The sequence below is a fragment of the Apodemus sylvaticus genome, chromosome 7 (genome assembly GCF_947179515.1).
Source record: "Apodemus sylvaticus chromosome 7, mApoSyl1.1, whole genome shotgun sequence".
NCBI classification, from domain to species: Eukaryota; Metazoa; Chordata; class Mammalia; order Rodentia; family Muridae; genus Apodemus; species Apodemus sylvaticus.
The window spans coordinates 29,590,547-29,602,904 of NC_067478.1; the positions used below are offsets into that span (position 1 = coordinate 29,590,547).

A 12,358-nucleotide genomic window follows, 5' to 3' on the forward strand; every position below is an offset into this window, starting at 1 on the left:
ACTGAAATGTTTTGGTAGTGTGCATAAATTAAAAACAAAAACAACAACAAAAAGGATCAATGTAGTAAAGACTAGCTGAAGATGACATGAGGTCATAGGCTGTAATTTAACAGAGAAATTTGCTAAAGAGACTTAAAACTAAATGAGGGTCACAAGATGAGTTACTGTGTGATGTGGTTCTATAACTTTCCCCACAAAATTATTTTTTCATTAAAAACCATGATCATATATTTATTATCCTTAAAACATGAAGCTTCCATGGGTTTATGATATTTTTTGGAAGGAGTTTCATAACACAAAATGGAAGTGGGCTGGGAGCCAATAGATATGTTGTTCCTCTAAATATCCACTTTCAGATATTCTTTTCCATTTTCATCTGTTTATGCAAAATCATCATACTAGAATATTCACTTAGTGAAATGCATACAAATTAACTTCTACATTTGCAATGGAGTTCCATGCCCTTTTATTTGTCTGATGTTCTGAGTCTTCAAAATTATTATTATTGTCAACATTACCTTCATGCATCACTGAACCTCTTTTGAGTCACTGATCCAAATTTTCAAATAGGAACATTTTCTCGGCATGAAATTTATAAGAGAAAATACTAAACTCACAATTATAAAAATATAAATGCTAGAATATTCACCATCAGAAATAGAAAATGCATTCTGTTATCTGAAGAATAAGTAAGAAAAACTGATCATTACACTCTTAGTAGGCCCACAACTTTCCAGTCACTGATCATTATGATACTCAAAACAAAGAAAACAAAACATTTTATTTCATGACTTTCTGGAATGTTTGTTAGCATAATTGTTCTATTGCTTTTTTCTTCAAAAACTTTTATGATGTTACCTATAGATCTATTGATTGACCATGTGGACCACTGAATACATCACTTCAGGAATCCTTGCTCCACAGATTTAAGTAGGAGACAAAATATGGTTTAATTAAACTGATCAGGCTAGGTGCAGTGACATATACCAGCATCCTAGTACTTAAAAGCGGGGTTATCAAAAGGTCAGTGCTTGCCTCCCTGTTTTGTAATAATTTCCCTCAGATTTAAGCATTTAAGATCCTCAATTTAGGAAGTAAGCAAACCTTCCAAACTGTAGGAATCAAGCAGCATTTTACAAGTCTCAGGAAGTTCCTGAAACTTAGAAGATCCATACCCCGGTCCTCCCCCCCCCCCCGCCCCCATTATTAGAAGCTAAAACTGACAGGGAGTGGAGACTCTGACCAGCAGAGCTGCCTCCATGTGGTACAGAGAGCTCCAGGGATGCATATTTGTCAATTGGGGTAGGCTTTCTGATGATTTGCTGTGCTGGAATCAGCCATGAATTTAGTAGTCTCTTGTTACCTATGCTCTGTAAATAAGCCCAGGAAATTAATGGGTTCACCAAGTAGTACTTTAATGAAATCATCCCTTCAATCCATTGTTGATGCCCTGTTTAGGGTAAACTGATGTTCGTACAAATCTCCCCAGGAAAAGCCATATAATATTTGGCTAAAAATACTTAGTGTGTTCAGTGCCAACCTGGGCTACTTGTGACCTTGTGTCTCCAGAGGAATACAAGAAGAAAGTTGTAATGATTTGAAAATATCGAGAAGCTATTTACTTCTATCTTGTGTTTTTTTGTGTCTATCTCTATCTGAAGGAGATTGGCAAATTAATTTCTTGGCATCAGCCTGAACTTGATATTGATGCTACTGTATTGGATGACTTTTAATTATTGTCTATGTTTAGTGATTATGTTCATTTAGATGTCATTGATGGCGGGAGAGCAGAATCTCAAAGAACACTTTCCTGAAGAAGAAATTTTATTTTTCCACTACTTAGTTCTTATTTCAGGTTCTCTGATTCCAAAGTGAATCTTCAGTTTAAGGAAAAAATTCACAACATTTTCTAGTGTCTGCTTTTTGTGTTGGTTGTTACAATGGTTAAGAGAGAAAATTACGAGTACTAAGGCATTTTCTGATTTTAGGTAAAGAACACAAACAAAGTCTTTAATTTGCTTTGAAAAATATTTAAACTTGGGGAAATCTTCAGGCTTTGTATCAAGCATGTAGCTTTAGATTTTTACATTTTGAAGGAAATGGTCATTTTGAAAGTGTAGGTGCTTAGGCATAAGAAATGTAAAGAAAATGTGTGTGTGTGTGTGTGTGTGTGTGTGTGTGTGTGTTAGGAAGACAGACATATATGAGACATGAAAGAATTCTTCACAATTACTTGGTAGCCTCTTCTCATTGGTAACCTTATGTTTTCTTGGTTATACCATGAAACTTTCTGGTATTTTCAGGTTAGAGCAGATCAGAAATTTCTAATGAGTTTTCTTGAAATTTACTTTGACCTGATTCAGGTCAACTTATTTCTTTTATTCTCCTATTCCAAAAGCAGACTGAGAGGAAGTAAACCTCCTTTTGCTCATTAGGGCTTCAGTGAATAATCTTAACTCAAGGATTTCTAATTAAAATGTAAAAATCATTAGTATGAGTCATAAGAGAGGCCTTGCTTCCCAGACAGTGCTATGATGGTGGTTCCAGACACACTCTTGCATCTGCCTTGCTGAACAATTGATGCTCTTGGCACAGGTTTTCAGTAGCAGAGAGCCTTGACTGGTACCCAAGCCTCTGCTTGAGGGCAGGGAGACAGGATGCAGGCCTGGAGGAACCAGGAGGAGCAACAAAAGTAAAGTCAGCATTTTCTTTGCTGCGACTACTGGGGCCCCCAGAACAAGGGTGCTAAAAGAGAAAGAGGAAGAGGCAAGGAGAAGCATTATACATTTGTAATTTTATATTATACGTTTTATAGTTTTGAGAGAGGAAAGAAAGAAGTGATAAAGATACTCATAGATGTCAGGTTAACTTTTTTTCATTTTGTTTTATATTCTGTGCTTCAGGAATTCATATATCTATATCATCTTCACTAATGCCAAAACATTTTAAGATATGTTACCTTTCCCATATTTCTCACATTTCAGTTGAGGTATTTACTTCTATTTGGGGATGTGACATGTGTTGATCACATTGGCTAATTTATGTAAGTTTGTATTAAATATGTAAAAACTTGTGATTTGTTGAATCTTTAAGGTCTCTTCTGTTGTGTATAGATCCATGGGGGATACAGTCCAGTTAATCATACTTACAACTTGTTCTATGTATGGTATGTTAATGAAATCAAACCTTAGAGCCATAATCAAGGCCAAGTGAAAATATGGAGCTATGCATATTTCCCGTTACCAGTCTTTAATCTAAGGAATATTAATGGGGGTTTAAAATCACAAACAAGAAGAATGTAATGACCCTATAGACGCTTGAGTGGAAAATATCTGTTCATTGATTTCCTTCTCTATTCTTTCATCTGAACTTTTGACCCATTGCAATTTTCACAATGTAATTAGTGTTTCTATTAACAGAGTTTGGGCCAATAGAACAAAAAATACTTTCTTTCATAATTAGAGTTGCACAGTTGCCTGGAAAAGATGGGTATTTGGATTATTTGTGACTTCAAATGAATACAACTTACATTTTATTCTTTATCAAAAACAAAATAAATAAATTTCCATTTATCTTATTTCAAAAATAAAAGTGAAATAAAGTTAGTGGGTACACAAAACACTCCCTTATTAGTGAACATTGGTTTTCACACTCCCGTGCATATTGCAGCCACCTGGGCGGTTCATTAAACTCCGGGTCTGCACTGTACCCTCAAGAGTTCCAGCTGTCTCTGTGGCTACTGTTTGGGATCTTTTATTGAGAACCATGGTACTCCAAGATATCCATGAGATTTTAAGATAATATTTCTTAGCTGGGAAGTGGTGGTACATGCCTTTTATCTCAGCACTGGAGAGGTAGAGACAGGCAGACTTATGTAAGTTCATAGCCAGCCTCATCTACAGAGTTAAGTTTCAGAACAGCTAGAGCCACATAGTGAAGCCATGTCTCAAAAAGCAAGCAAACAAAATCCCATAATTTTGCTCCCCGTTTGATTATGATTTCTGAATTGCTGTTGTTGAGCCCATCAGAAAAGGTAGCAGGAACATTTTGTGAAGTCACAATGAGATGTGCTCGTGGTTACTTTCACAGGGGACACATTATAGACATATATCTATAATCATTTACAACATGCATCTAAGTCAGACTTTCAGCAATGTATATGATCCATGTATGTCTACCGATCTATAATCTAATTAGATGTCTATAGCTATTATCTGTGAAGAAACAATTTTATGATAGATTGTTTTTAACAGGGGAGAGTGTTAATATAAACTCTCATTTCCACAAATTATGCAGTTGTGTTCCCTATGTTTGAGGACATGACAACGGTCAACATATCTGGAGTGCAGTAGATAAGCCTCACCCTGAGAAAGCCACGTTCATGATCATGGTATCTCCCTTGCCAGGAAGCTACTTTATGGCAGATTGTCAATTAAACACCTATTTTTTTGCAGTTCAGTTTGTATTCAATTTTTGATAAGTGTTGGAAGTTGGAGGAATATCTCAAAGGGTTTAATCCAAATTCTTGCAGTCAGTAATGATAACATATCACAGGCTTTACTAGGAGAATAGCCAAAAAATATTCATAGGGAATCCTGAAAACACCAGATATCGTGTGCAATTCTACACTCTTATCAAATACTTGGGTACTGAAATGTTTTACTTTCTGAGACAGGAATTAAATATAGGAATCTTGTGTATATCTGCAGCTAGGTGTGACCAGTTAGTTCATTTGACTATTGACTTAGCTATGTGTTTGTGTTCCTCTCCATTTACACTGTGATAGGCAGTGAACCTAGGCCTCATACATGCCAGAAAATTGCTCTATTGCTTTTCTACATCCTCAATCCTAGCACGCCATTTTCTAAAGGATACATATGTATTTTTGAATTGATCTTTCACTTAAACAAAGTTGATTGTCTGAAAATTGCAAATTGGTTGTCAAAGAGTTCAGTCCACATATCTGTAATGCTCTGCCAAGCAGGTGCATTGTAGGAGCAGATGTTCACCAAATGGCCGACAAGTGGTCCATGGGTCTTTGCTGTGGGCTGCTGTAAGCATACACAAAGGTTCACACTTTCTCTTTCTCTCATTCCCTCATGTCTGCATTTGATTATTCATTTACATACTAGAAACCATGATTAATATCAGGTTTCCTGATATTATATAAGAGAAATACCCATTTTCCTCTCCAGGGTCTGAGTGTCTGCTCTCAGTGAGATGGGACATGCCAGGGCTCTGGGGATACCTGAGAGTGATCCTAGGGTGACTTATATATACATATTTTATTTTTTGGAAAAGGTTGTGAAAACATCAAGACTCTAAGTATTCATTTAATGGTTGTCTTTGTTGATTGTTTTCTTTCTTTCTTTCTTTCTTTCTTTCTTTCTTTCTTTCTTTCTTTTTTTTTTAATAAAAGGAAGAGTTGTTTTTGGGATTTACAGTTCCAGATAACAACAGCCCATGATAACAAAGCAGAAGCATCACCAATGAAATAAGTTGAGAACTGACATTGCCAAACACAAGTAAGAAAGAGAAAGAACAAACTCAAAAAATGCATACCATACCTCTTTCAGCCAGGCTACACATCTTAAACCTGTCCAAATCATAACCACCATTTGGAGGCTAAGATTTCAAGTAATTAGAGCCTGTGGAAGACATTCTCATTCAAATCATCAGAGCAACTAAAACACAATTACATATGACAATGTTTATCAACACCTCTAATATTTAAGAAAGAGAATATTGAGCATTAACTTTAAAAATGAGACAAAATGATTTCAAGAGTGCTTTTACCAGCTTGCAATCCCACCAACAATGGAGAGTGTTCCTTTTTCCCCACATCCTCTCCAGCATCTGATGTCCCCTGAGTTTTTCATCTTAGCCATTCTGACTGGTGTAAGGTAGAATCTCAGTGTCATTTTGATTTGCATTTCCTTGATGACTAAGAATGCTAAACATTTCTTTAGGTGCTTTAGAGCCATTTGAGTTTCCTCAGTTGAGAATTTCCTGTTTAGCTCTGTACCCCATTTTTTAATAGGTTTATTTGACTCTCTGGAGACTAACTTCTTGAGTTCTTTGTATACATTGGGTATTAGCCCTTTATTGGATGTAGCGATTCCTCAGAAAATTAGACATAGCACTACCTGTGGACCCAGCTATACAACTCCTGGGCATATACCCAGAAGATGCTCCTACATGTAATAAGGACATATGCTCCACTATGTTCATAGCTGCCTTATTTATAATAGTCAGAAGCTGGAAAAAACCCAGATGTCTTTCAACAGAGGAATGGATACAGAAACTGTGGTATATATACACAATGGAGTACTATCCAGCTATTAAAAACAATGAATTCATGAAATTCTTAGGCAAATGGATGGAACTAGAAAGTGTCATCCTGAGTGAGGCAACCCAATTACAAAAGAACACACATGGTATGCACTCACTAATAAGCAGATGTTAGCCCAAAAGCTCAAAATAAACAAGTTACAATTCACCCAGCAAAGGAAGCTCAAGAAGAAGGAGGACTTAAGTGAGGGTGCTTTGGTTTCTCTGAGAAAGGGAACAAAATACTCTAAGGAGCAATAAGGGAGACAATGTGTGGAGCAGAGACTGAAGTAAAGGCCACTCAGATACTGCCCTTCCTGAGGATTCACCCTATAAAAAGTCAACAAATCCCTACACTACCATGGATGACAAGAAGTGTATACCAAAAGGAGCATGCCATGGTTGTCTCCGGAGGGGCCCTGCCAGAGTCTTACAAATACAGAGGTAGATGCTAGGAACCAGCTATTAGACTGGGCATGGGGTCCCCAATGGAGGAGCTGGAGTATGGTACATAGGAGCTGAAGGGGCTTACAGCCCCAAGGGAAGAACAATGATTTCGGCCACCCAGACAATCCCAAGAGTCCCAGGGACTGAACCATCAACCAAGGGGCACACATGGTTCCAGCCAAAAATATGGCAGAGGAAGGCCTTGTTGGAAGGAATGGTCCTTGGTCAGGTAAAGGCTAAACAGAGGCCTCAACAAAGGGAAACCAAGGGGGCGGAGAGGTGGGAGTGTGTCGGTTGGAAGGGCATGTATGTGGAAGCAGGGGAAGGAAGAAAGGGGAGGGGATGGGTGCCTTAGGGGAGGGGGGAAATCGGAAAAGGTTTTATCATTGGCAATGTAAATGAAGATGATATTCCATAAAAAAATAAATGAGACAAAATAAAATCAAATAATTCGTTGAGTAAGTCCTTCAAATTTAAATTACTTAATCTGATCTTTGTAAATGCAATATATTATAAACTAATAAGTATACCAACATTGTACTTTCCTTGCCTGTTTTTGTGATGTCTAACTGTTGACACAAGCACCGAAATGTGCTAGCTTAGTGCCTATTGAGTGTGAAATTGGACACGAAGCCTTCAACTAGTTACAGAGGTCTTGAAAATCTTTGTTCTTCTAAGTTCTGTCAATCATTTACGATTCAAATATGCCACCCACTAAACTCCTTTTAATAAAAATTTAAATACCATTTTCTTAAACTATTACAAATTATAGGTGTACTTTGTATTATTGGGAATTTAGAAAAAAAACTTTAATTTTCATAGTTATCTTAAAGAAGCTTGTTTCTTTTTTTCATTGTGGTCATGGGGTATGGCAAACTGGCACATGTTGCTAAAATTCTACCTTATACCTACTTAAAAACCTTTTACAAATATTTTGGTTAGTAGACCAAGAAATGGGTTTTGCTGCATCACTTTCTTACACATATATCAATTTACTTTGCCCTTTAGCTTCCACTGTTCTTCCCATCCTCAGCCTGTGCTCCTCCTCTTCCTTCCCCTAAGTCATCCCCGCTTCTGATTTCATGCTGTGTGTCTTCTATTATTCTTTCTTGTTCTCCCCGCTCCTTGCTTTAGAGCTATCACTCCCTCACATAGACCTCTTTGTGTATAATCTAGATTCCACATATGATAAGAAACCTGAGATTTCCCTTTTCACAGTCTAATTTGTTTCACTTGATATAATGATCATCAGTTCCACCTATTTTCTTATGTGTCATATCTTTATTCTTCTTAACAGCTACATTAAACTCTACAATGGATTTTTTAAATTGACTAATCCTTTGATGGACAGCAAGGCTAATTCCAATTCCATGCCTTGTATCGTGTGAATAGTACAGTAACAGATATTGGATATGCAAGGATCTCTGTGGTGCGCTGGCTCATTCTTTTGATCGGTAGAAGTGATATATCTGCTCTATTTTCATTTTTGAAGTAAACACCAATCTGGCTTTCACGAGGGCTGTGACAACTACATTCCCATCGGCAGGGAATAAAGGTTCCTCTTCCTTCACATCCTTACTGAGCATTCCTTATTTGTTCTTTTGGTGATGATAGCTATGCTGACTAGGTTTAGACAGAATCCAAAACCAGTTTGTATTTCCATTTCCATAATGTTGTCCAATTATTTTCCAAATATTTATTATCCATATGTATTTCTTTTGTTTTGAGTACTAGCTACTCAATTAAATAGCACATATATTGAAATGGACAATTTGCTTTCTTGGTGGTCTTCATAGACTTGATATTGTTTTCTCCTGAAGGCAATATAGTTGACAAAGCTTTACTCTGTTGGCTGCCTTTTCTTTTTGCTCATTTTTTTATTTGTTTTGCAGAAACTTTTCACTTTCATGCAATCTCAACTTTCACTTCTGGAGGTTGTCTCTTTAATACTAACTCTTCAAAGTAAAAGTTTCTTTTTCTTTTTTTCAACCATTTGTAGTTCCAACTTTTCCATCTCTTTCATGGGAAGAAGAAATTCTAAGGGACAAAATGCTGAAGGACCAAGGTGTTTACATTTCATATTTACCAAATTTCAGCTTCAATTTTATAACAAAGAAATTGTTTCCAAATTTATCTGCTTTTAAGAACCAAGTAGAATGTAAACATGAGAGTGGGAGGTAGGACACTCATCGGGCAGACGTGATGTGCTTCCATCTGTGCCATTAATTTTCATCACAAATGTTGACTTTATATCAGACTGATACAAACAGGGATCTACACACTAAACACCTTTAAAAATTGCCCAATGAGTAGATTCTCTTAAAATGTATCTACTCAAAAGAGAAAATTCTCTAAATTTGCCCCATTTTGGCTAAACTTCATTTTTTCTTTTCTTCTCCCTCTGCTTAATTTTTGACATAGATACAGGGAAAATGGGGAAAGAAAGAATAAAAAGGGAGGAATACTTTTAAAAGTCATTTTGACTGAAATCATTATTTCCAAGACTTGATGATTAAATTGTGATTAGAGTGTCATAATGCTTACTTCGAATTACAGAGTGATATTCACATATCTCAATGTAATGTTCTTTTATAAACATCCTGCCTCCCCACAATATTATTTCAGATTTACTAATATAGTCAATACATCATTCTATAACTTCAAAATATTCACAGAAAGCAACATTAATTTCTTCTTTGTTGAGTGGTTGAGTGTTACGGGTACTTCCCTTTTACTCTGACACATGGATGTAATTCTCAAATTACTTAGATTATAGGAGGAGTATGACAATTTTATATATAATGAATGGCCTCCTCAGAATCTTATGCTGGTGTATTATGAATTTAGATAGAATTGTGAACTTTTGGGCAGCATCCCGTAACCCAGAGGTTACTCTGCCACATCCAATAGTGTGGCATCCAATAGTGCTCAGAGCAGGTGAACAACCTAGACCTGGAGCAAGTAAACAATTCAGTAGGAAATGTAACACTTATGAAGATTTAGCTTTAAGCAATAGTGTCTCTGAGCTGCAATGTGGCCAGTCTTCTTGGTCTTGGGAAATAATTTGTTTTCCTAATGATATGGGTGCTGATCACTGAAGACACGTACATACACTGAAAACACTGTTAACTTATGGAAGTTCAGCCTTTAGCATGGTACCAAACATTCCATCTCCTTGGAGCTGGAATATTGTTGGCTTACAAAAACTAATCATTGTTTCCAAGATGAGAATATACAACTTTATCATACACTTTTCTAGCCCTTAGAAATGAAGTCTCTAAAATGAGTTCCTCTTTTGCTGACAATTTTGTTCTGTTTACTGGTAGACTCATAAAGGAATCATGGAGCGTTTCTCCCTGTACTAAGGAGCTTGGAAAGCCCAGAGGGGACAATGGCACAGTTGAAATAAAAATGCTTTACAAAGATAACCCAAAAATAGTCAAGCTGCTGGTTAGCTTGGAGGTCTGTGGCATCTCGCTCTTACTTCCCTTATCCTTTTGTAACAAGGCAAACAGACCGCAACATCTTTTGCTTTCTGGAAAAAAATATTAGAGCCTTGTTAATTATGCTAGAGTGAACATGGCAGCAAAAGGAAAAATATGATTTTAAGTATAATGGTGCATGCTGAAAACACAGATTGGCAAGCATATGGGGTTCTGGCATCTGGACAGAAGCCTTCTCAACCATCTGCTTCTCAGAGGTTATTCTGGCAATTTCTACAGCTCTTCCAGTGATTCACAGGTCTGGGCTAAGGATTTTCAACAAGCAGCTAAAGAGGGCAGAGGTGTGCAGAGCTTCTGGACACGGATCCATTTCACTTTGTTCTGGATAGCTAGCTGTTCTAAGATGGAGTATTTCATCACGATGGTGGCAGGCATTACTTCATGCTAATATTTTCCCTGTATTATGCAGGGAGAGAGGGTCATTTTCTCCTTAAGAGGTATCCCTCTGCTTCTGATTCCCTGAAATGTGTGTAAGTGAGTGACTTTGTGTTCTGCTATGTGTCCTTAAGTGCAGACCGAACTGGCGACTCAGCTCTCCTTTTCTTCTCATTCTTTCCAGTGTTGTCAGGAACTTTAGGAATTTCTTGCACGGTTTTCAGGACATGGAAAGATGCCTCATGACCTACTTTTAAAGTTAAAAACATTTTCTTACTTTTGACGCATATATACAGCATATTCTTGTTATAGTTTTTGGTTAAAAAGTCCAAGTCTGTATTTAAATGTCCTATAAATTGATTACTCCTTCAGAATTTGTTGTTGAAGGCCTACAACTTTTGTAGAGGTTTTGTTTATGGGGTGTGTGAGTTGTGGGTAGTAGTCACAAGTCATAAGGTCACAAGTCATAAGTCATAAGGTCACAAGTCACAAGTCATAAGGTCTTGAAGGTGATGCTCTCTAGATGGCTCTAGAGCTTTATGAGAGTTTGGAAGAAACAAGATCACATTCTTTACACTATGTGAAGAAGTTGAAGAGGCTGCTATTTCTATGTCACCAAGTGTTGTTTTTTTAAAAAAACAAAAACAAAAACAAAAAACAAAAATACAGAACCTAACCTAAGAAGATTGGCTCCTTGATCCTGTACTTTTGGCCTCTAGAACTTGAGAAGTAAATGATTGTTTGCCTCAGCCATGTAGTGTAGGTCTTTCATAGACAACCTGAGGTGACTATTTTGACTAAGTAGACATGTTTCCTTTTTAGGCTATCTATGGATTTTTTAAAGGGTATATGTATCCTTTTTGTATATAACATATAAAACTTTTTTCAGATAATATTACTGTGCACTAGCAAATAATCAGAAATAGTCAGAAGAGATTTGAACATATACTAATAAATACAGGGCTACACATGATGTTACTTAGGTCATTCATTTTTTGTAACATATTTACCCAGTAAAGCATTCTTTAAGACTCAGGCGTGTTTGTTAAATAGCCTTTGTTACCTATTGCTCTTATTAGTAAAATGGTAATAATCCATTTAGGCTTGGAAACTATTTCCAGGTGCTGATTTCACCCAATCATTTAAGGGTAACTGGACAGAACTCTCTGCTTGCTTGCAGTAGCTGTTCCTCTTGTTTCTTCCCACAGTCACTAGGTGCTTTCATGGTCTAAAACTTTCAGACCGCTGGGCTGACCATGGTCATTTGGACATGAGTGAAATGCTTGCAAATGTCTGACAGAAACACTAGAAAACATCTAGAAACTCTTTCTGTATCTCAGTATTTCAGAAGATTTTGAGAGATTTTGAATGCATCACCATCTCTCTCCCCCCTTTCTGTGTATTTTGAGATTATGACTTTGGGGAATTTGATTTTGCTTTTTGTTTGCTTGCTTGCTTAGAATTAGTCCACATTGTACTCTGCCAGGAATATTCCACCTTCAAATAATCACCCTCACAGGACTCATGAGAAGCTCTTTATTTGTGGTTTGAAAATTATTCAAGAGCAATTATTTCATCACGGCTCCAAATGCTGCCTGAACATCCCTAACCTCTGCTCAGCCCACGAGTGCCATCCAGATGGCTATGGCATCCAGTCTTACGGTTGGGCACTGTTGTCTTTCTTCCTCTTCAGACTCCATGGA

The 12,358-nt window shown here is 36.9% G+C and overlaps 1 non-coding gene across 1 annotated transcript; it reads right to left on the reverse strand.

Annotated features, from left to right (window-relative positions):
- Positions 1–4,254: 4,254 nt before the first annotated feature.
- On the reverse strand, positions 4,255–4,414 carry LOC127690295 (U1 spliceosomal RNA). The gene has a single exon (XR_007979023.1). It is a non-coding gene; the product is annotated as a U1 spliceosomal RNA (small nuclear RNA).
- Positions 4,415–12,358: the final 7,944 nt, after the last annotated feature.